Consider the following 23,759-nt stretch of genomic DNA (forward strand, 5'->3'; position numbering starts at 1 on the left):
CGAGCCCGCCAGGGGGCAGCGCGGCGCCCGGGGCAGAGTGCGGACCCTCGCGGTGGCGCTCGCCGTCGCCTGTTGCCGCCGCCGGAGGGCCGGGCCCCTGCGGCCGCCCACCCCGCAGGTCCGGGGCGCGCCTGGGCATCCGGACATCCCCGGGGCCCGGGCAGTCGGGGCGCCGCGGCTGCAGAGCCCGGGCTTCGCTCCCGGGGCCCGAGCGCAGCCCCAGAGGCCCGGGCCCCAGGTGCGCCCCCGACCGTCCGGCGCCGGGCGGAGGGGACCGGGCCCCCGGCCTCCCTGCGCTCCCGGCCGCCCGCCGCGCCGTCCCGTCCCGCCCGCGGGCGTGTCCGGGGCGGGGGCGGGGGCGGGGGCGGCCGCCGCAGGCCGGTGCGGGGAGCCGGGCGGCCGCGCCGCGTGCGCCGGGCAGAGGCGGCCCTGCGTGCCGTACGCCGCGTCCGGGGCGCGCCCGCCGCTATTCAGCTTCCCGGGCTCATTAGCAGTCTCGGTGCGCGGCTCGGCGCGGGCTCACAAAGAGCTGCGGCGGCGGCCCGGCGCTCGGCCTCGCGGACGGAGCCGGCGGCGGCGGGGCGGGGGCGCCCGGGCCAGGTGAGCGGGGCCGGGGCGGGGGCGGGGCGGGGCGGGGGGCCCGGGGCGCGGAGGCTGCGGGGTCCGGGGCGGGGGGCGGGGGGCGCGGGGCGGGCGCGGCGAGGCCGAGCGCGAGGCTCGCGCATCCCCGGCGAGGGGCGGCCGTGCGCGACGGGGGCGCTGGCCGGGGGGGCTGCCCGCTCGGGTCCCGCGGGGCTGGCGGGGCGGCGGGTGCCTTCCGCGGCCCCCCGTCTCCGTGCGGGGCAAGCCCTGAGTTTGGGGTCGCTCCTGGGTTCCCTGCCTCCCGGGAAGGCGCGTCCCGGTCTTCGCCGCCTCCCACATCCGTTCATAATGAGACCCGGAGAGACCCGGTCCTCAATTAAAAATGCCAGCCCCGGCCCTCCTGGCGGCCCGCTCGGAGCTGGGGTGCGGGTGCGGCGACCCGCCACTCGCCTCGGCCCCTGCCCGCGGCCGGCGCCGCCTGGCCTGGCCTGGCCGGGGGCGGGGGGGCCCTGGGAGGTCGGGCCCGAGGATCCAGGCGCGCGCGAGCCCCAGCCCCCAGGCTGGGCGGCGGGCCCCGGGGTGCCGGGGCTGGGGGCCAGGCGAGGGTCCGGAGGGCGCCCAAGGGGGGCCGCCCTGGCTGAGCCTCGCCGCGGGTGCAGGCAGAGATGGAGCCTGCTTGTCTGAACTTAGTATTTACTTGCAGAAGGAGGACTTAATTTTTTTTCCCCAGATCTGTTGATTTACTGCCTGACCGGGGCCAGACTCCAGTCTGTGGTTAACAGCCCACAAATGGCCTTGCAGTTGGTGGAGGCCCCCAGATCGGGACTTCCATCCCAGCACCTCTTCCTGTGGGCTCAGTTGTCCCCGGCCTCGTCAACCTCTGTCTTTCTTCCTGGGGTTCCCCCTTCCCTCTTTGAGAAACAGCAGCCGTTTTAGAAATAATGACCTGAAAGCTTCGAGAGTAGAAGCAGCACTTTTCCCGAGGCGAACATTCGAGGTTCTCTGTGATGTGTTTCTCAGTCCAGAGCCGCCAGGACGTCCTGCCCTGTGTGGTCGCTCCAGGGTGGCCGTCTGTGCTGCTCGCATCTGCAGCCGGGGCCAGAGAGGGTCTCCCGAGTGAAGAACCACTGGGACCTGGAAGCCGCCGGGATTCTGGGTGGTGTCCAGGGAGTTAGCGGACTAGGTGGGGCTTGCTGCTGCTCATCCTGACGCGCCGGGAGCCTCTCCAGCGGATGCCAGCAGCCCTGGTGGGGAGCCCCTTGGAGTGGTCTCCCGAGCTGCGTTGGGTCTGGGGGGTGGCGCTAGCGATGGGGCCCTGCCAGGGTCTTCTGTGGGAGCAGGGGTCTCGAGACCCCTCCTCACTGGGTCATTGGTTAGGGATCAGTGGTCGTGCCCCTCCCCCCAACGGCCTGCCTTTCCATCTCCAGAGTACTGGCTTCTGTGCCTGGGAGAAGTGCGGGCTGAACCAGATGGTGTGTGTGTGCGCGTGGTGAGAGAGAGAGAGAGAGAGAGAGAGAGAGAGTAGGCGCTATCAAGAGAGTGAAGCAGGCAATGGTCAACTTGTTACCCTTTTCTGCTCCCCATGGGTCTTTCCTCTGGCACCCAAGGATGGCTCATTAACTTGTTTGCATAACTATCCCCTGAGTAGTTATAACTCCCTCCTTTGCCTTTTTAAAAATATAAAATATTAGTTTCACAGGAATAATTGGTGGGGATGGATTGTGAAATGGAGGTGCACAAATAATTCCATTTGCCAAGCAAGCTAAGAAATGCTGGATAAAAATAAAAGCTAATTGTAAAAGACACCAGTCACATCCCTGGAAGCTGAGAGGGAGCGCTAAAACACCTTGATTTTTCCTAGACTACAACTGAGGAACTCAGAGGAAAAACACATTGGACGGGGAGGTTAGCCTCCGGCTGGGCTTTGTTTGGATTGGGCGGCCATGTGCGCCTGTCTTGAGGGAGAGACACACGAGGCCTGGCTCCTTCTTGTCCTGGCTCCGCATGCTGGACCTGGTGACTCCACTGGTGAGGGCCTCTGGGGACAGCACAGGCTGAACTCTTGGGGAGACCTTTATTGTCACCGAAGTCAGAGAGGGCTAGGGGCAGCTGGGTACAGAGGCCCTGAACATCTATATCCCCAGCTGGCCTCAAGGGCCTTCTGGAACAAGGGGCAGAAACCAGCGTGCCTGCCTTGCAGCTTGGCCTTAGAGAGAAATGGAGAGAGTGAGAGAGAGAGCCTGGGGTGGTAGTAGGTCCCACCGTGCCCGGTGGCCGTGAGGAATGGAGATGTTTGGGTCCTGGCTGTCAAAGGGCTCAGTCCCCAGTATAGGTCCCATTTGATGATTGCTCACCAAAGGCAGCCCAGGTGTCTGTTGGTGTTTGGACCATGTGCCCACAGGGAGGATTCTGTGGCTCCATCCTCCCTCTGTGTCCCCCGCCCACCACCTGGGTTGGGTCCAGTTCAGGCCTCCGAGGAGGCTGCTGGCACAGGCTGAGTCAGCTGGCGTGGGCGGTCTTCCATCGCCTTTCCCAAACTCAGTTCATTCCCTCCCTGTCCTCTCTCGGGCACATGAGGGAGCCCAGGGAGGACAGTAACCACAAGGTCACAAGCCAGGCTCTCTCCATGGGGTTCACGGTTCCCCAGTGTGCTTGGGAGCGCTACATGTGGGTAGGGTACCATTGCTATGTGAATTGGGATTTTGTGCTGGCTGTGGGGTTTTGTAAGTTGGGCGTGAGGTTGCCTCTTGGAAGGTAGGGCCCAGGCCAGGTCTGGTGTTCCTTGCTTGAGCCCTCTGTGGCTTCCCAGTGCTCACTCCACACCCACATTCCTTGGTCTGGTTTTCTCAAGCTCCGTTCCTTGCGCCCAACCATGGTCCCTCCAGGCAGACAGGATCACTGCCCAGGCTTGCCATGGGTTGTTCCCATCCTGTCTCTGCCTGCCCCTTTGGCCTGGGGTGTCTTTGATGATCCCAGCTAAATATGGACTCTTTCCTTTTCATCAGCTGGTCCTCAGATTTGCCATGCGCATGTGTACCTCAGGGCCTTTGCACCTGCTGTTCCTGCTCCTTGGTGTGGCTTCCTCCAGATGTCCACCTGCCTCGCTCCCTCACTTTCTTCAGTTCTCTGGTTCTGTGCCAGCTTTTTGACGCTCCCCCCCCAGCATAAATGAACATCACTTCCCTCTTTTTTGTTCACCCTGCTTTATGTTTATTCTTAGTACTTAATGTTCAATTTATTATTTATATACCTGTTTTTTTTTTTTTAATTTATTGACTCTTACCACTCCAGTGTAAAACCTCATTCTCCTCTGTATTCCTGACAGCTAGAGCAGTGCCAGGCACCTGCTAGACTAGACCCTCAGTGCTCCTCAGTGGATGCATGAATGAGTGAGACCCCAGGAGAGGCCTTCTTCCTTTCAGCCTGGCCCCCTAGCTCCTCCTTTTCCCAAGCCCCATGGCTGGAACTGAGCTGTATTCACATTTGTATTCACGGTTGGTTGGATCCTTCCTAGAAATCAGCACAGAACCTTGTGCACAGTGGGCAGACTGGAAGGAGCTGTGGGATTATACCGTGCAGGCGCATTTTCGTATAGGCTGGGAGACAGCAGGTTCGGGAAGGCAGTCCGGCCCAAAGAATGGGTGAATGCGGTTCTTCACAGAAGCTCCTTTTTGGATTTTTGGTTGTTTGGATAGTGGGCGGCCAGGCTGTCCCTGCTGCTGGGGCCAGTTCTGTGTTGTTTGCCTGGGACATTGAGGCGCCGGGAACAAGGCCCCCTCTCGCCCAGGTTCCCTTCTTCCTCCATCTGGATGTTTCTAAACTTGTCTTGTACCTTATGTCAGACCCGGCATCTCAAGGCTCCCAGCCGTTCTGCCCGCCCCGTGTTTGCCAGCCTTCCGCTCCCGAAGCCTCCCCCACCTGATTCTCTTGCCTGTGCTGTGCTCTTGCCCAGGGAAGGTGCACCCATGTTATTAGGACGAAGGCAGCGTGAGGTTGGGAAGGACTGTGGGGTTTGGAGTAATGAGAGCTCCATTCAAAGAACCTGGCTTTGCTACTCATCCCTGGGGCCTTGGCCAAGTCATTGGCCTTGGGAGTCTTTCTGCTTCTCTCATGCTTACCTTATATGTGTTGCCTGCAGTTGTCTTGGGGCACATTTGAATATATGTGTGTGTGTATATATATATATATTTTTTTTTCTAGTATTGAAATAATGTGCACTATCGTTGCCATGCCTCAGGCTTTTTTGGGGAGGGGGCCTCTGTGGCTTCTGGGCCTGTTGTGGTTTTTGCCTTTGTACTGAGAGCCTGAGGGGTCAGGTTGGGTAGTTTCCACTCCAGTCGTGTAAGAGAATGCAGTGTGGGGGCTTCATACTCTCAGGAGCTGTTCTCATATCAGGTGCTACATCTGTTGTTTTGTGTCTGAAGAATCAAAATCCAGAAGGAAAAAAAAACATGTGGTTGAGTTTCTTGCATCTAATGACTGAGAAAATATTTTTATCCCATAGTGTTCTGAAAACCAAAGAGCCCAGCATTTGAAGATGTTTTTGATGGGGACACCAACCCAGTTAAACACACATTGGGGGGGGCTTTTGCTAGTTGAGTTCTGTTCCCCTGTGTTTGCCCTTTTAAATAATGTCCCGCTGATCCCGAGACTCAGATCTGTTTTCTCATCTTGGCAACAAGGAGGCTGTGTACCAGGCGGCTGTGACTTGTCCAGGAGCACATTACAGGGCAGTGCTGGGATTCCGGCCTGAGTCGGAGAGAGCCTGAGGCCTGTGTTCCGCACCCCCATCCCCATCCCACCTCGGCTTAGTTGGTATCATACTTATTTTTCACCTGGGTGGGCATGAGTAGGATTGGTGACCACCCAAGTGATCCACAGAGTGGTTAATTTTCAGCATATGTGAGGATCCCTGGGAGGCTCAGCGGTTTGGTGCCTGCCTTTGGCCCGGGGCACAATCCTGGAGTCCCAGGATCGAGTCCCATGTCAGGCTCCTGGCATGGAGCCTGCTTCTCCCTTCTCCTGTGTCTCTGCCTCTCTCTTTGTCTATCATAAATAAGTAAATAAATCTTTTTTTTTTTTTTTTAAAAAAAGGAATTTTCAACGTATGTGTCTAGAGAATCTGATAGCCGGTGACCAGTGGACTTGAGCACTGGTTGGAGAGTAATGGATATGTCACGGATGACCTGGGGGCCCTTCACGGGGACAGTGAGAGGGTTGGGAGCACACCACCCCGCAAAACAGCTAGTATTCTTGGTGGGTCTGTAAAGGGAAATACACTTGGAGCTGGCACTTGGAGCTACCATGGATTCTTTTCTCCTCCTGTCCCAGGCATCAACTGTGCAGAGAGACACTTGGGTGTGAAATGCTCAGGCCTTAGTTCTCAACAAATTTGAATACGTAGATCATCAGGGGAACAGTATTTGTATTTAGAATTCACCATTGGGTTGTATAATATATACCTATTTCTGTATGTATAGGTGTGTGTAATACATCTGTATCTGTTTTTTTATTTGATTGGTTTTATATTCCTGGAGTTGATTCCCTAGCAAGGCAGCTCTAAATAGGAATTTTTCTGAATTGTTGTATGCATCGTTAATTTAATAAAAAATATATAGTGTATTGTTTTTCCCAGTTGGTTTGATTATCGCTTGTCTTGGAAAAATCCATTGTTTCAATAACAGGAGACCCATTAACTGAGCGAACGCATGCATTTAGGGATGATGGATTTCTCTGGTCCCTCTGGCAGCAAGTGTGTGCATTGTTCAAATAAAACACAGTTTACATTTCTCCGTCTTTTGGTGCAATAAGTGAGCCATGTGCTCTAACATCTGTCCATATTATCCAGAGCTGGTGACAGCTGTCCTGGGTGGGGTGGAGTAGGAGTAGGGCCTGTGTTAGGAATCCGAAGCTCTAGAAAGCCCGGCTCTGACTGCAAACAGCCAGTGAATGCCACTGCTCAGAGTTTGACTTAGATCTTCCTAAAAGGGCACACGTAGGTCTGTGTTTCCTTCCTCACCAGCCACTGAGTTACAGTGAGTTATGAAGATGAAGTGAGATAAGATGTGGGCGAGCATTTTGTTACAATAGAGTTCTCATTTAACCTGATCATCAGAGGAGGGGGTAGAGAGAGAGAGAGAGAGAGAGAGAGAGAGAATTAGTTTCTTCCCAGCTTGTCCCATGGGCCTCAGACACCAGGCACACCTTGGATCCCTAGCTGGTACTGCCTGGTAACCGTGAAGGCTGGAAGATGACTGATGGATAATTGATCTTGACCAGGGGTCCCAGTGCTACCCACTTGGCCTGACTGCTAGATCACGGGCCCCCGAGGCAGGCCTTGGTCGTGTCGAGGGCTGTGTTCTCCAGGGAATGGTAGTGGGACAAGCCCGACCCTTGGCCGTTACTAGATGTGACTTTGTGTCCGTGGACTGTGAAGATTCTGCTTGTGGCCTTTCTCTGTTCTTGGGGTGCTGGAGAGGTACATGCCAACGTATGGTGATGGATGTGCCATCTGCCTCTGGTTCTTGTGGGGATGTCCCTGAGCTGTTTCTTGGGTTGGAAGCTCTGAGAGCAGCAGCCCCTCCAGACCAAGAACTCCTGACTGTCTCTCCTTTGGGCTTTAATAGATTTCGGCTTCTAAATTAATTGCATTTCATTAAGTAATGGTTTTCCTCTTGATCCCGGGCTACTCTGTGCTTAAATCAGCAGTGGTGACTGGTGCTGCTAGACTTGATGTGCTGCCCCCAGAGGCAGAGGCACCTCTGACTCACATCGACTTCATGTGGGGAGCTGCCTTGGGGGCCCCTGGATGTGACAGCCTTCTCCCTGCCTGCTCGCTCTGGGAACCCCTGCCTTAACTCTGTATATGTTGCTCTTTTTATCTCTCATGTAGGGTGGATATGTACTACCACTTAAATAGCAGCCCCTTACTCTGCCTGTGTCATTCACCTCCTGGTCGCTTGATGAATGGGGCCTCTGTGGTATAGGCACTGCGGGCTGGCGCCTCCACTTTAGATACCCCAAGCCCTGGGGCACCTGGTGGCTCAGCGGTTGATTGTCTACCTTCAGCTCAGGTCGTGATCCCGGGGTCCTGGGATCGAGTTCCACATCGGGCTCCTTGCATGGAGCCTGCTTCTCCCTCTGCCTGCCTGTACCTGTGCCTCTCTCTCTGTGTCTCTCAGGAAAAAAAAAAAAAAGGTACCCCCAGCCCTTTGTTGGGAGCTGTATCCATCCACCCATTCCTTCATCCGCTCCACAGATAATGTCTGAACGCCTCTGTTCTGCCTTTCCCCAGCCTTGTCTAGAGCCGGGTGAGGTCAGGAGAGAAGGAGCAGAGAGGGGCTGCTGTAGACTGTGGAATGTCGTCAGAGTCCCTGACTCTGGCTCTGGGGCCACCACCCTCCTAGAGAAGCACAGACTGGCAGGTGTGAGAGCCTCAGCATGGGTGGGGGTGGTCATGGAGCCCATCCTGGAGGAGTGGGCGGGTGTGCCCCCCCCCCCCCCAATTCAGGCCAGAAGAAGCCTCCAGGCAGGAGGACCAGCCTGGAGTGGGGCATGCAGGGAGGCAGAGTGTGTGTTTGGCAGCAGATGCATGCCGTGTGCGGATCAGAGCCGGAGTTGGGGGAGGGGGTGTCCTGACTACCAGGGGCTTGGGCGGCCCTTGGGAGCCCTGGGGCGTCCTTGCTTGCGGTGGGCACACAAGGGGATTGGATACAAATGACGTGCACTTTGCTGAGAGATCTTTAGGGCAGTGTTTTCCATAGGCAGGCTTCACCACCAGTTGGAACATGAGAGGCCCATTGAGGGCTCACAGAGAGGCCAGGGGAGGGGTGTATGGGGAGGTATATGAGGGGGTGTGGGAGCCCATGCATGGCTGAAGAAGGGCAGGGCCCCGCCTTGCACCCCTCAGAGCCATGTGGCTCCAGGGACTTGATTCCCTCCCATCTCGTGTAGGAGGAGGCTGCCGCTGCCAAGACCCAGTCTTGCTGGCACGGATGTTTAATTTTACCCTTTAGAGATTTACAGGCTTTCTAGATTAAATTGCCACTGTTCTTCTACAAAAACGACAAAATCCATGACAAACCATAAATCACGTTATTAATTTGCTTACATGGAGTTAACCTCTGCAGCTATTCTGACTTACTGGAAGGACAGTTGTGCAAACAGAGAAGCCCTATTTCCAGTTGCCAGAGAGCCCTGAAAGATAAAGGGCCCACAGGTCACAGAGGCAGGTGCCACCTCAGCCTGGTTGCCCTGCCCACCCTGCCTTCCACATGGCCATCTTTGCACTGCCTGGGAGGCCTGGTGGTCCTTGCGAGGGCTCCTGGTGGTGTCTTTCTGGTCCTCTATATCGAGGGGGGCTGACTCCTCATGCAGAGGTAGAGGGAACAGGGACTGGGTGGGGAGCTGCAGCTGCTGGACAGATGTGCTGTGGCCAGGAAGCTGGGTTCCAGAGGCCTCTGCAGGCTGGTCAGCTCTGAAGAGATACTCAGATGCCTCCTGTCTGTGGCCCTGACTCCCCAGGGTGCCCACAACCCCATGTTCTCTCTTCCCCTTTCTAGGCTTGAATTGACTGCAGGGGCTGCTCATCCTCTGGGTTATGGTGGCTCAGAAACCATCTATTATGGAGTGCCTTCCTTTTCAGAGAGTGGTCAGCCTGTTTTCTGCTTTGGCCCAGGGTAGGGGTGAGGAGCATTCCCTCCCACGAGGAGGTCCTCGGCCTGGCCCTTGTCACCACCCGCTGGCCAGGCTTGGGTGTTGGCTGACGCTTCCTTTATCACTTACTGTCAAGTGCCTCGTCTGGCTTGCTAGTTAGTTGTTGGGCCAGTTAGGCACTGTGATTTGTTGAGAGACAGCTTCATCTGATGAGGGGGTGGTGTGTGCCTGCTGACCTCTGTCACGGGCCCCACAGCCAGGAGGCAGGAAGGAGTGGTGAGGCGGCATGGGCAGGGGGGTCTCAGGGCTCACTCTCCTGCTGGTTTGATCAAGCACCTAATTCCACACAGCAGTTCACTTCGATGGATTCCCAGAGCTGCTTTCTTCCTTCTCCATGATAGAGAAGTCAGCCGGTGGTGTATTTACTATCTGATGCTTCATAGCAGAAATCAAGTGGTTGTGTCGGTGGTGTGGCAGCCTGTCCATGCTCGTGCATGGTATCCTCAGTGAGGAGTAAATGAGTGCCTTGCTTGAGGGACTGGCTATCACTGCCTTCAGAGCCAGAAGAGAGCTGTAAAATCCACACTTAATTGTACAAGTACAAATAGGGTTTACTTTCTTAATGGCCATCCTTAAGGTGAAACTAGCTTTGGTTTCAGGGAAGTAAATGGAGACAATAAGTCATCAATTTGATTTATTTTTTAAATCTCACCTACCCCAGTTCCGGACAGTGGTCCTCAGGCTCTCACGTGCATTCTTTATGGAACTGGCCACGCTGACAGAGACCTGGAGTCCACGATGAGTGTTCGTTGTCCAGAATTAATGTCAGCTGATCATTTGAACACAGCGAGACCTCACATCTCGGGCCCTGATGCTAAAAACTTTTTCCCCCTCCAAACACATGTGCTTAGCAAAGTATATTTTAACAAATTACTCATCTTAAAATAATGTGCTATGTTATTAATAAGAAAAAGGCAGGCAACTGAGTAGGGAAAGGGGACAAAAGATACTTCACCTGAAACAGGTCCAATAAACCTATGAAAAGATGCTTGACTCCATTAGTCATTAGGGAGATATGGAATAAATGATAAACATGTGCATTAGTCAGGGTCCTCCAGAGAAACAGAATCAATAGGGTAGGGATGTGCGTGCGTGTGTGTGTGTGTGTGTGTGTATGTGTGTGTGTTTATTATGAAGAATTGGCTCATGTGATTGTGGAGGCTGAGAAGTCCCATGATCTGCAAGTCAGAGCCCCCAGTAAAGCTGGTGGTATAATCCAGTCTGAATCTAAAAGCCTGAGAACCAGGAGAGCCAGTGGTGTGAACCCCAGTCCAAGGGTGGGAAAGAAATGAGCTGTCCCAGGAGACAGGACTAAAGGAGTGAATTCCACCTTCCTCTATCTTTCATTTTTGTTCAGGCCCTCCATGGATTGGATGATGTCCACCCACGTTGGGGAAGACGGTCTGCTTTACTGAGTCCACTGACTCAGAGGCTGATCTCATCCAGAAACACCTCCCTCCCTCCCTGACCAACATATACACCTAGAGACACTGTTCGGTCTGGGCACCCTGTGGCCTTGTCAGTGTGACACATCAAGCTAACCATCATTATGTGATATCAGTACACACCTACCAGAATGGCTGAAGTTAACAATATAACAGGTGTTGGGAGGATGTGGAGCAGCTGGAATTGTTGCTATTGATTGGGGCATAAGTTTGTACAGCAGGTTTGGGAAGCTGTTACCAACTGAAGCAAAAAATACATATATACCTCTGACCAGGAATGCCCCTCTGGATGCAGCTGCATGCAATGTATGTAGTGCACATGGCCACTGGGCTGATAGGTGGCTCCAAAAGAAATCAGGTCCTAATTGCTGGAACCCATGAATGTAACTTATATGGTAACCTCTCTGTGATTAAGGATTTTGAGATGAGATAATCCTGGGTCTTCTGGTGGGCCCTAATGCTGGCACAAGGGTTGTTGTTGTTGTTGTTGTTGCTGCTGCTGCTGCTGCTGCTGCTGTTGTTGTTGTTGTTGTTCTTCTTCTCCTTCTTTTCTTCTTCTCCTTCTCTTTCTTTTCTTCTTCTTCTCCTTCTTTTCTTCTTCTTCTTCTTCTTCTTCTTCTCCTTCTCCTTCTTCTTTCTTCTTCTTCAAGATTTTATTTATTTATTCATGAGAGACAGAGAGGCAGAGACACAGGCAGAGGGAGAAGCAGGCTCCCTGCATGGAGCCCAATGCGGGACTCAATCCCTGGACCCTGGGATCACGCCCTGAGCTGAAGGCAGATGTTCAGCCTCTAAGCCACCCAGGTGTCAAGGGTCCTTCTAAGAGAGAGGTAGGGGGAGGTTTGGGCAGACGAGGAGGCTGTGGAACCATTGAGGCAGAAACTGGAGCAGTGTGGCCACGTGTCAAGGAATGCTGACAGCCCCCAAAAAGTGGGAGAGGAGAGGAATGAGTTTTCCCTTAGAGCCCCTGGAGGGAGCGCGGCCCTGCTAATGCCTTGAATTCAGCCCAGGGAAACTGCCTTCAGCCTTCAACCTTCAGCCTTCAGCCTACAACCATGAGGGAATAAATGTGTGTTTTAAGTCACCCAGTTTTGTAGTGATTTGTTATAGCGGCAGCAGGATGTTAATACAGCCATTATGAGGCATGCACAAGAGTGGTGGTCATTGCCAAACTGCAGACAGCCCACATACATCAACAACAGACTCGCCCAGCAGGCTGGGGTTGCCATAGAGCAAGCTGAGAGCAGACCTTCTATGAGTGTGTGCAACTGTATGGATAAGTCTTGCCATATACTGTTGAGTGAAAAACACCCCGGGCCCTAGAGTCCGTTGATAGGAAGGTCTATAGGGAACTTTTATCTGCGGGACTGGAAGTCAGGTTGACCTTGGGAAGTGGTGATTGGAGAGAGCATAGTAGGGCCGGGCCAGGCTTTTGGAGGTGCTTAATCTGGGTGGTGGTTTGCATAGGTGAGTTCGAATTCCTGATACAAAACTTTTCAGTACATCTACTTCAATACAAGCTGAAAAAAAAAAAAGTAGTACATCATCTTGAAGTTTTCAAGGAGAACTTTCAATAGACTGACTCATGTCTTATTTTACTGCTGGAACAATAATATCAAAATCAAGATTGCATTTAATGTGACATAATGAAATTTTACCATTCCAACAAGTGCTTATTAATATTTAGACTCAAGCTGTATTTTTTTAAAGATTTTATTTATGTATTCATGAGAGGTGCAGAAAGAGGCAGAGACACTGGCAGAGAGAGAAGCAGACTCCATGCAGGGAGCCCCACGTGGGACTCAATAGCGGGTCTCCAGGATCATGCACCGGGCTAAAGCTAGGTGCCCAACTGCTCAGCCACCCAGGCATCCCGAACATGTTGTCAAACCGTTATTTTCTAAATACGGTTTCATTTCTAAATGAAATGAAATCAGAGAACGTAAACCCAAGTGAGATGCTAAGATCTGTACACATGTAATTGATAATGGATAAGTTATCTAGATGAAGTGAGTTTTTATTCCTGCATGTGAAGGGAGCTGTGCTCTTAAAACTGGACACAAACAACCTGAGTATGTTGGGATCACATGCTATTTACTTTCAGGTGAGTGAGAGGGAAACCAAAGAGCTTTAGAAAGCAAGAGTGGAGGGAAAGGCTATGTATGAACTCTGGGTCAGCCCAGAAATCTGGGTGGAGGTCCCATGATGTTGTCTGTCCATACAACCCTCCAGGCCACCTTCCACATCACACAGAGGCTCCCAGAGATCTTAGTTTCGCATGATGCATAGAGCTTTGCTCTATGTGCAACTCCCAGAGTCTTTGCACACATGTCTCCCTGGCCTGCTTTTCCTACCCCTTCCACCTGAGAGTTCTTTCTCATTCCTTCCAATACTATTTGGGCAGCCTCTCTGCTGTGCTGATGCTCACGTTGAGACAACTAGCCCTGTCTCAGTGGTCTTTTCCATGGTTGCTCTTTAGAGATACACGGGAGGCAGGTGGTGACACAAGGCAGGTGTAACTCTACAGCCCTGGAGGTTCCATGTGTGTCCCTGGCTTCATTCTGGTTAACTGTCAGCCTTGACCTGGTGCAGGAAAGGCATGGTGGCTTCTTCCACATGGTCTCAGGGCCAGAAGGGAGTCTGTGGGGACCCAAGCCCATTGGGAGCCAGCCTGGCACAGCTGTGAGAGCACATCTGCTTGTTGTGGGGGCATTACAGAGATTTTAGGAGCAGGTTCTGTGTATGTGGTGGTGTAGTTCAGAAGTCTAGAGGCTTGGATTCTCAGAGCCCCCAGCGAGCACTCTCTAGCTGTGTTTCCTTCATGCCGGGTGTGGAAGCTTTGTTTATGAAGCTGGTGAGGGAGCTGGGTGGCCCTGAACCCAGAACCTTCACCCCCTCATGTCCCCGTCCCCTCTCTCCTGGACTAGATGGAACTTCTTAACTATTTCTTCCTTTGCCTCAGTGCTGCAGCTGAGACATGTTCTCAGCAAAGAGGCCTCCCTAGTATCCCTGGCTAAAACGCATCTCCCCTGCTCCCCTCTTGGCATTCACCATCACCTGGCCTCATACTATGAGTTTGTCTGTTGTCCTGCTGCATGGAGACTCCCTAAAGATGGGGATGCTCCAGTGTGGGGGCAGTGTGGGGGTGGGGTGGATGGAGTTGGCGGTGGGCCTGGGCCAGCATCAGCTTTTGCCTTAGGCAGTTAGCTAGGGAGCTGGACTCTTGCCGGAAGCACGCCCTGCCCGTGTCGTCTTGCGGATGACTCTTGGTGGCCTAGCCACCCTGGGGACCTTGGCACAGCTCCGGGGTGAGCATTTATGTGTGCATTGTGCAAAGCATCATTCTGGGTCCTGGCACACACACACAAAGGAAACAGTGTGGTGAAGACCAGACCCTGCCCTCAGGGGGCTTTGGATTTGATGAGTTTGTTGGAAGGGGACAGGTCATCGTCAACGGATATAAGAATCTTTATTCTTATATAAAAGGGATCTCCTGCAGGGTGAGACAGCAGGGCAAAGATGCACGCCTGAATGAGGTGGTCATTCTGATGGTGGCTAATAAAAATCAGAGGGTGCTAAGGGGGCGTGTACGGCCTGGTCCCCAAGAGTAGACTATACTGGGAGATGTCCTTCCAGAGAGCACAGATGGAAAGGGAACAGTAACTTGGCAGTGGAGAAACCTGACAATCACTGCCTTGGCTAGGTGGTCAAGGTTAACACCAACAGTGATGAGTCATGTTGAGTGTCTGTGCCCTTGATAGGACGTGATGGAAACGGCACCTTACCTCTGTGGTCTGTCTCCCCCAAACCCATGACTTCAATCTAATCATAAGGAAAATGGTAAATTCCAGTACGTTCTATAAAATACCTGCCTGGCAGTCCTTAACGCTGATGAATCAATAGTCTCATAAAAAACGGAGACGCTCTCACAGCCAAGAGGAACCTAAGGAGGCATGATGACAAACTGTAGTGTGTTCAGGTTGGGATCCTGGAACAGAAGAAAGACATTAGAGAAAAGCTAAGGGAGTATCAGTAAAGTGTGGACTTTAGCAGCAGTGTGTTGATGCTGGTTCATTAACTGTAACAAATGTAGGACATTAACATTAGATGTTAATCTTACGTTAACAGGAAACGGGATGTAGGGGTCTATGGAAAATCTGCCTTCTGCTCAGATTTTCTGTGTGTCTCATACTGTTCTAGAAAGCGAAGTCTGAGCCTCGCTGTTGCTCCTCATCCAGCTCTAGACCCCCTTGGCTTTGTGATGCCTGGTGGCCCTCTTTCTTTACTATCTGCTGGAAAACTGGAGGAAAGTTCAGTTAAAAATCTGGAATATATATTTTTGTGTGCCTCACATTTCTGGGTGCTTGAAAATAACAAGTTTCTCAGGTGTGGTCTGCCCAGGTGCTGGGGACCACCCCCAGGTGAGCTGAGCCCAGCCAGGATACTCACGGGCTGGACAGCAGAGCTTCCTTCTCATGTGTGCAGAAAAAGAAAGCATTGACACCAAAGCTTCAATGTCCTGAGCTCCACATGGACTCCCCTGATCAGCCCCTGGGTCACTTACAGCTAGTGACCAGAGGCCGTTTTGTAGGGGTTAGCATTTGTCACAAAAGGCATCGCAGACCAAAGCTGATGTGTGTGCGATTGAGGGTTCATTGAGGAGGCACAAGGGAGCCAAGTGTCTGTGGGCTGAGCTGGTGCTAAGGCTTCATGGCCAACCCCGAGTAGGTGGTAGGAATGGCTTTGTTCCCATAGGAAGGGCTGGCTGGCTGCTGAACCCCTGGTTTTTGGGTAATTTTGTAGTCTTTAATGTATATAAGCACAACTTCCTATATTTTTTGGAGGAGGCACAGCAGAAAGCGAAAGGTGGAGCCCCACAAGGGAGGGAGAAACCTGATTAGGATCCCTGCTGCCCTGTAAATGGGTGCCCAGCAAGGGTGCCTGTGGTTTGTGCAGAACTGGAGAAGCCTGCCTGGGGCTCAGCCCACTTGCTGAAGCCCAGTGCAGCTTCCAGCTCCTCCACTTGTAGCCGGAGATGACACCTGCTTTGCAAGATGGCATGAGTCATGAATGAGAAGATGTGTGCCCCGAGTCACTGTGGGATCTGGCGCTTGAGTCCCTGCAGGATCAGGAGGCCCTTGGTGGGGGACTGGTGAGGCTTGGTGCTGTGGCTGGTGGTGGGAAGGGTACCTACACCGCTGGGGACCTCGCGTAAGTAATGGCCCCTCACAGGTCCCCCAGCCAGTTAGAGGAAATGATTCCCGCAGGTCTTACAACTCCTCTGGATTTTATGGCAAAATCAAGTTGAACCACATGAACCTGCTATTTTTGTTAAGTCAGAAGTGGCCAAATGCAGGCGGTTTCCTATGGTTCAGTTCAATAGTGCTAAAGCCATTTTTGGCAAGAGAGAATACTTTTTATCTTAAAAATGTTATTTTTAGTTATTCCGCACCTACAGATTCACTGTGTTAGAAAGTAGATAAGCAGACAGAAGAAACTGAAATGCCCAGGTCTCCCTGCCAGGGGACCATGGTTCAGGTGGGCATCTTCCTGGCTGGCTGCTTGGGCATGGTGCTCGGCTGCCCACACGCGTGCTCCTTTGTGTCAGGATCCCCTTCCCCGGCCGTTGTGCCTTTGCATGGCATCCGTTGATCTGGGCCCCCAGGCTTGGACATCAGAGTTGTTGAGAATGTTTTTCTGCTGTGAATGATGCTGTAATAAATATTCTTGCAGCTTCTTTTCCATTATTATTATTAGTATTTATTATTATTATTACTATATTATTATTATTATTATTATTATTATTATTATTATTATTTTGGCAGATACCATGTTTCTCTCCTTACAAGAATTTCTGGTAGAATTGCTGGACCACACATGAAAGCTTCACACTGACCACCAGAAAAGTTCAGTGCTCACTGGCAGCGAGAAAGAGAGGGGGCTGCCTTCCCTCCCTCCCGTCTGCCCATCCTCTCCCCTTCCTATCTCCTTCTCATCCAGTCCTCCCCCCTCCCTCTCCCTCCCTCTCCTTCCTTCCTTCTCTCTCTCTTTCTCCCTCCTCCTCCTTTCCCTCCCCCCATTTGATGGCACCCCATAGCACAGCAGCCCTTCGGATAGGATAGCATTCTAGCTGCCCCCCACTCCCCAGTGTCTTACAACACACAGGCTCCCTGTGGCCCATCTTCCAGGGTTTGATTTCGGTGTTTTGAGAGGAAACCAATAACGTGTAGGGGAGCCTGTATGGAGACTTTCAGAGACTTCCCGGTGACATGCCCGTGGCCAGTCAGGGTGGGGTGATGGTTCAGGTGTGGTACCATTTCTTCCAGGGAGCCATCCCTTTCCTGATGGCCCCCAGCCCTGCACCATGCTGGCAGCACTAGGGTGCTGACCTCATGGGCCGGCCCCCAACCCTGGGCTCACAAGCTATTATTATTTTTAAAGTATCTTATTTTTCTGGTGATCTGGCAAGTGGAGCGATACCAAGTCCTCTCTTCCTGAACTGCCTGAGCTGCCCTGCTGCATGTCAGTCAGATGGCTGGTTGCCACTGTGGGACACTTGGCCTGGTGTCCTGTCCTGGAGCCATTGGCTGCCCTGAGAAGCCAAGGAAAGGCTGCTGAATCCTGGGGCCCCAGGAGGATCTTTGTCCTCCTTTTGCAGAAGCAATTGACTTGTGGATTCGCTCTGTTGAGCTGGAAGGAAGAATTTTTAAATTTCCTCTGGTTGAAGAACCTAAAATGGGGCAATCTGTATCAGTTTCCTCAAATTGGACTTTTAAGCAAGTTCTTAGGAAAATGGACTATTTTCTCCGTGTGGGAGCAAATTCTTTGGGAACCTTCCGTAATGAATTATAAGTACTTGTTTATTTCTCAAACACTGAGAATCTTGAAAACCAGGAGCTGCTGCATCAAGACCTGGGAGGCAGTACTCCCCCACCCCGAGGAGGGGCCGGCTGGAGAAGCCTCCCTTTCTCTGCCCCAGTTCCTGTCTCCCCAGGGCAGCAGCATTGTTGGCCACCAGGGGTAAACACTCCTTCTGCCACCTCCTGGAGATCCTAAAGACATCAAAAAGGGATGCAGTACTGGGGTGATCCTGAACTTTTTTGGGGGTCACATAGTGTCTGGTGGAATGCAGAATTTGCATGTAGTTTCATTAGCTAATGGCTAAAGAGCTAATAATTAAAATAAGTAGATATGACATCTCTGTTTTTAAGATAGTGCTTTCTAACAGTAATCTTGTATCTCTAGAGGAAGAGAGACATTCTTCTGGCAACAGAGGTTGGGGTTGAGATGGATCCTGGCCTCCTTTGCAAGGAAGGTGTCTGACATACTCTAGATCTGGGATTCCTTCCTTTGCCGTTGGTTTTGCCTGGGTACGTTTTTTTTTTTTTTACTTAATTTTAATTTCTGGTTATAAAGCTAATATGCATTCATTATAAAGATTCAAGCTTTAGAGAAATACGTAATGTAGAAAATAAAAGTCACCCCGCCTCCTCCTCCACCCCCTGCAAAGACAAATTCCTCCTTTTTTTTTTGTTTTTTTGTTGTTGTTGTTGTTGATTTGTTTAGAGAAATGTTTTACTTACATTTTACACAAGTACATGTATGTTTAATATTTTTCAGTAAACTGAGATTATATTATCAATATGATTTGTACTTAGATTTCTTCCCCCTAGCAATGCATTTTAGACATTGTGGCTTATCAGTTGTGCATAGTAACATTATTCTAACATTGTACAGTACTTGACTGTTTACTTATTTTTTAAAATATTTATTTATTTATTAGAGACAGAGTGTGTGCAGGGAGGAGCAGAGGGGAAGGGAGAGAGAACCTTTAGCCAACTCCTCGCTGAGCATGGAGCCTGATGTGGAGCTCGATCCCACAACCCTGAGATCATGACCTGAGCAGAAATCAGGAGTCGGACGCTTAACCAACTGAGCCACCCAGGGGCTCCTTGACTCTTTACTTATTGACGAACTTCTGGGTCGTTTCCATTGCCCATATATTGGTTACACTAGAACGTAGAATCTCACACATATATCCTTGTACATGCATGGGGATATCTTTGTAGTGCGGGTTCCAGAAGCAGACTTTTGGGGCCAGATGGTTTGAGCATTTCCAGCATGACTAGATATCACCAAGGTGCTCTCTGGAGCAGTCCTGGCCATTTTTTTTTAATTTAAATTTTTAATTTTTAAAATATTTTATTTGAGAGAGTGAAAGGCCATGGGTGGGGCCAAGTAGGGGGAGGGGGCAGAGGGGGGAGGGAGAAGCAGATCCCCTCCCTGAACAGGGAACTTGATGCGGAACTCAATCCCAGGACCCTTGGGATCATGACCTGAGCCAAAGGCAAACACTTAACTGACCAAGCCACCCAGGCGCCCCAGTCCTGAGCATTTTAAAGGATGCTAGTTGTGTGGGACAACTGTTTCCCCATGTCCTCATCAACAGATGAGGTCTTTTGTTTTGCTTGGTCATATGGGCATAAAGTTATCACTTATATAAACTTATGAACAAAAACAAGCTTCCCCTCAGGTGCTTCATGATAATCTGAATTGCTTCTCTTCATTTTCTTTTTTGCATCCTTGCCTGCACTTCTGTTGACTTTTCATTTTTTTCTTTCTGGATTTATAGGCATTCTTCCTACAGGAGGGTCATTTCCCCTTTGCTCTCTACATTTGCAATATTGTCTCCCCAGTGTCTTTTATTCTTCACCTTCATTTAAAGCATCCTTGATGGCACAAAAATGTGGAAATTTTATGTTGTCAAATCTATCAAGCTTTTCTGTGATAGCTCCCGAATTTCATTTTAGTTAGAGAATGGAGTTCTCCTCCCTAAGTGTATATACTTACCTCCTATGTAGATTTTCTTCCAATATTGATAGTTCAGATTTTTTGACATTTATATTTTATTCATCTGGAATTTATTTTTAGGTATGGAGTGAGGTGGAGATGGAAGTTTTTTCATATGCACATACAGTTTTCTGACGAGATCTATTAATAGACCATCGTCATCTCTGTTTTGGGATGCATGTTTGTCATGTGTGAAGTTGTTGCTGTGTCCTGGATATTGGGGCTGTCCCGTATCTCTGGATTGCCTGTTCTGATTTATTGGTGTATTCTTCTGCCGACAACTGTTTAAGTTACTGTGGCTGGGGCACCTGGGTGACTCAGTGGTTGAGCGTCTGCCTCTGGATCAGGTTGTGTCCCAGGGTCCTGGGATCGAGTCCCACATCATCTCCCCATGAGGAGCCTGCTTTTCCCTCTGCCTATGTTTCTGCCTCTCTGTGTTTCTCATGAATAAATACATTTTTTTTTAATGGTTAAGTTCTATCTTTTTTTTTTTAATTTTTATTTATTTATGATAGTGAGAGAGAGAGGCAGAGACACAGGCAGAGGGAGAAGCAGGCTCCATGCACCGGGAGCCCGATGTGGGACTCGATCCCGGGTCTCCAGGATCGCGCCCTGGGCCAAAGGCAGGCGCCAAACCGCTGCACCACCCAGGGATCCCGAATAAATACATTTTTAAAGATACTAAAAAAAAAGTTACTGTGGCTTGTTGTTATGCTTTGTTGCCTTAAAGGGCTACTGCCTGTTCATTGATTCTCCTTTTTCCATGTTTTTCTAACCTTCCTTATACATTTCTTTGACTAGATAAGCTTTAGAATAAGCCAAGTTCATCCCAAAATCTGATGGGATTTTGATTGGGATTGCTCTAGATGTTTATTTGAGGGAGAAGAGATAGATGTCTTTGTATTTTCTTCTCATCTGGATATTTGGGTTTATTCAGAAGGCCTTTTATATCCTTTACTCGTGTTTCATTGCTTTGTTCCTATACATTTGATAAGTTTCCTGTTAGATGTATTCATAGGTATTTCCTGGCCCCTGTGGGCATGTCAGTGGGGTTATTCCCCACTCCCCTGGCCTCATTCCCCAGCTATTATGGCTGGTATACAGGAAAGCTGGCCTGTCTGCCCACCTGGTTTAATTCTGTCAGTTAGCTTACATAGTTGGTTGGTTCTTTCTCTTGGATTTTCTCATTGGGGGATCATTTGCCAATGTTGACCTCTCCTTCCGGATAGATGCCTTTTTATTACTGGCTCATTGTTGTGGGGGGCGGGGCTTGATTAGGCAGCTCTGTGAGCACCTGGGGTCTCATGACCCCCTCAGGACCACCGTCTGCTTCATGTTGTGGGGTCAGCCCTTTCACGGGGCCCACATGGGTTCGCAACCCCTCAGGCCACTTGCTCTGCCCTGAAGTGGGGGCAGGCTAATGGGCGATGTTGTGGGCTCCCTTGCCAGCCTGGCATCTGCTCCCCTCCAGAATTGGTGGGGCCCCCCAGGCAATAGTGGTGGCCCTGTGTGTGCACAGGTTAAGGGGTTGGGAGGTGGGGTGGGAAGTGTAGGATACAGCCTGGGTTCTTGAAGCTCCCTTTTGCAGGTAGTGGGCCAGCATATGGGAGTCAGAGGCTGGGGGATCCCAGTGAGGTGGCTCCCAGCAGGGGAGCATGGGCACTGATCAAGCCTGAACCAAGGAATACCCTATCCCAGCTGTGCCAAGAGGTGGTGTCTATGTCACAGAATTCCCACACAGACCCTCAGGGAAGGCCCTGGAATTTGTGGTGATGGTCACTCAGTGTCATCCTTAGGAAGTGAGTCCAGGCGGTGGGGATCTGGGAGGATGGATACTGCGAGGGGGTAGAGGGGATGAGTTGACTGCAGGTTTCCCCTTGATCAAATCCCTTTGCTCAAGCCATTAAACAAAAACATTGCTTCCTCTTTTTTACACTGTAGCCTGGGCTCTGGGGCATCACATTGTCCATTTCTAGATGCTTCTTTCTGACAAATGGTAGAGAGCTGCTTTTGCAAGTTAAGATTCCTAGTTTCTTGTGCACATCATGGAATTTTTGCATTATTTTACCCCATTTTCATGTAGAACGTTCCTTGAGGGTACCATAGCTATCAGTAGTTGTTCATGATATGTTTGGGATGTTATTTCCTCCTTCTCTGAGGTAAACCTACCTAGTGCCTCTAGGAGGTGGTGCTGGTGCTCTTTGCACTTTGCACTTTGGAGATTTGTGGGCACTGTGCCAGGTTAAGCCTGGAGGGGACTGAGCTGCAGGGTGCATGGGGTGACCCATGCTGCCCTCTGGTGGAGGGCCAGGGTGGTCTCTGAGACTCCCTGGATTGGGGGGGTGGGGTGGGTCCAGGCCCTCGAGGGCAGAAGTCTGAGAGGAGAGGTGGCCTGCTTGCATAGATGGGCTCCAAACTAGTGTTTTGTTTTATTACCGTCCCATCTGCCAGGAATCTGTTCCTCTTTCAGGCCCCTAGACACCCCATTTCCAGCCTCTTTCTGGCTCATTTCCTCCCCTCACAGGAGGATGCGCAGCAGGAGGAGGCTGCGTGGTTTTCCGTGCTGTCTTCAGAGCTGATGGAAGCAAAAGTAGGCCAGCCCTGTCACAACCCAATGGAAGAGCAGCTACCACTCTGCCTGTGGTATTGTAGAAAGTCTGGTTAGAGGGATGGCCAGCAGTAGGGATGGGAGGTCCACTGTGCATAGGAGGTAGCTCTTAGGATGTGCGATATGGAGACAGAGGAGAGAGGGCAAGTCCAAGGGCCCTGGGTGTGTGACATCTGACACAAGGGCTTGGTGAATCTCCATTATTTGGGAAGGATGCATTCCTTGCTTAGCCGGACATGAGTTCTCTTTTGTTTGAGTCCTTCCTTGAAGTTGTGGATGGGTTCTGGAATTTGTATTCTAAGTGATGGAAAATGGACAGGCAGCCTTTCTCGATGGTGGTATTAGCTTTGTCAGGTACCCCTAAACTGGAGAGGTGGTGGTGTTCTAATCCAGTAACTCAATCCATGCAATATTAGTTAGGGACTTAGGTACCTGATTATGTCTCGCTTGAAAGTTGGAAATCTGTAAGGTAACTTTTAGGATGGTGGGTGGAGGTCAGGAGCAGCAGTGTGTGTGGACGGGTTTAATATCTGCTTGTGTGCACCTCAAGTCCTGGGAATCACTGAGGAACAGCTCTTTGATTTTCGATTTTAAACCCAATCTCCCAACAGTTGGCCTTGTAGAGCAGAATGTTGAAATGGGCTGCAATCACGGTGTTCCTAATCAGGTGGGTTTTATTTAGAAAGCGTGGACTGTGACAGCATTTCACTGTGTTCACATGCCTGCTTGCAATAGCCCATTTTTTTTCTTTCTTTTAATGGAAAATGTGTAGCCAAGGCCTGCTTCACAGTTCTGTCCCCCATGGTGCCTTGGGCAGGTCCTGGCTCATCTCTGAGGCCACCTGCATGTGTGGTTGCATGGGCCAGCCTCAGCCAGGAGAGGCCCCAGATTCATCTCAAGGACCCATGTGGCTTTTATTTTGCTGCATCTTGTCTGGAAGCATTTGTATTTAGGGCAGAACTGTTTTGCTGTTGGCCTTCAGCAGGAGCAAGGCAGAGCAGTAGTACGTGGCCTTAGGTGATACCCGGGGACATTGGCCGGATGAAGAGGGGGCAGGAGCCCAGGTGAGATGGAAGGTCAGGTCCCTAGGAGCCTGGCAGGGCCTGGCCATTCTTCGCACCAAAACTGTTTGCTTTTGTAGACATTAGGTCATGTTCTAAAGAGTAGAGCTCCTGCCTTGTCATTCACTTAACTGCTCACTACCTCTCCCCATAGCTGCCTTTCAAATGATCTGGAGTGAGTCACTGACTGGGCTGCTCCTCCTGTTGCTTAAACCCTGCGAGGCTCTGTGACCCTTTAGGCCATAAAGTCTGCCTTTCCCTGGAGGAGCAGGTGCTGAGGATGTGTCTTCCATGTGAACCAACCCTGGCGAGGCCTGATGGAGTGTCAGAAAGGAAATCTCATTCTTGACATGTGTAGAGGGGAGCCCTTTCATTTCTAAAGTCTGTTGAAAACTTAATATTCTTTAAAAAAATTGACTTTGCCAGTGGTAAAACAAAACAAAACAACAAAAACCAAAAAAAACACAACCTCTTCTGGGGTTTGCAAACTATACCTCT

General features: G+C 51.2%; 1 protein-coding gene across 2 annotated transcripts in view; it reads left to right on the plus strand.

Annotated features, from left to right (window-relative positions):
* The first annotated feature begins 444 nt into the window (after positions 1 to 444).
* APBA2 (amyloid beta precursor protein binding family A member 2) overlaps positions 445 to 23,759 on the plus strand; it is a 238,941-nt gene continuing 215,626 nt past the window's right edge. For both annotated transcript variants that reach the window (XM_072796094.1, XM_072796085.1), the window contains exon 1: positions 445 to 600. The gene's annotated coding sequence lies outside the window, so the exon portion shown is untranslated. The remainder of the gene's footprint in view (positions 601 to 23,759) is intronic.

Source organism: Canis lupus, chromosome 2 (assembly GCF_048164855.1).
Source record: "Canis lupus baileyi chromosome 2, mCanLup2.hap1, whole genome shotgun sequence".
NCBI classification, from domain to species: domain Eukaryota; kingdom Metazoa; phylum Chordata; class Mammalia; order Carnivora; family Canidae; genus Canis; species Canis lupus.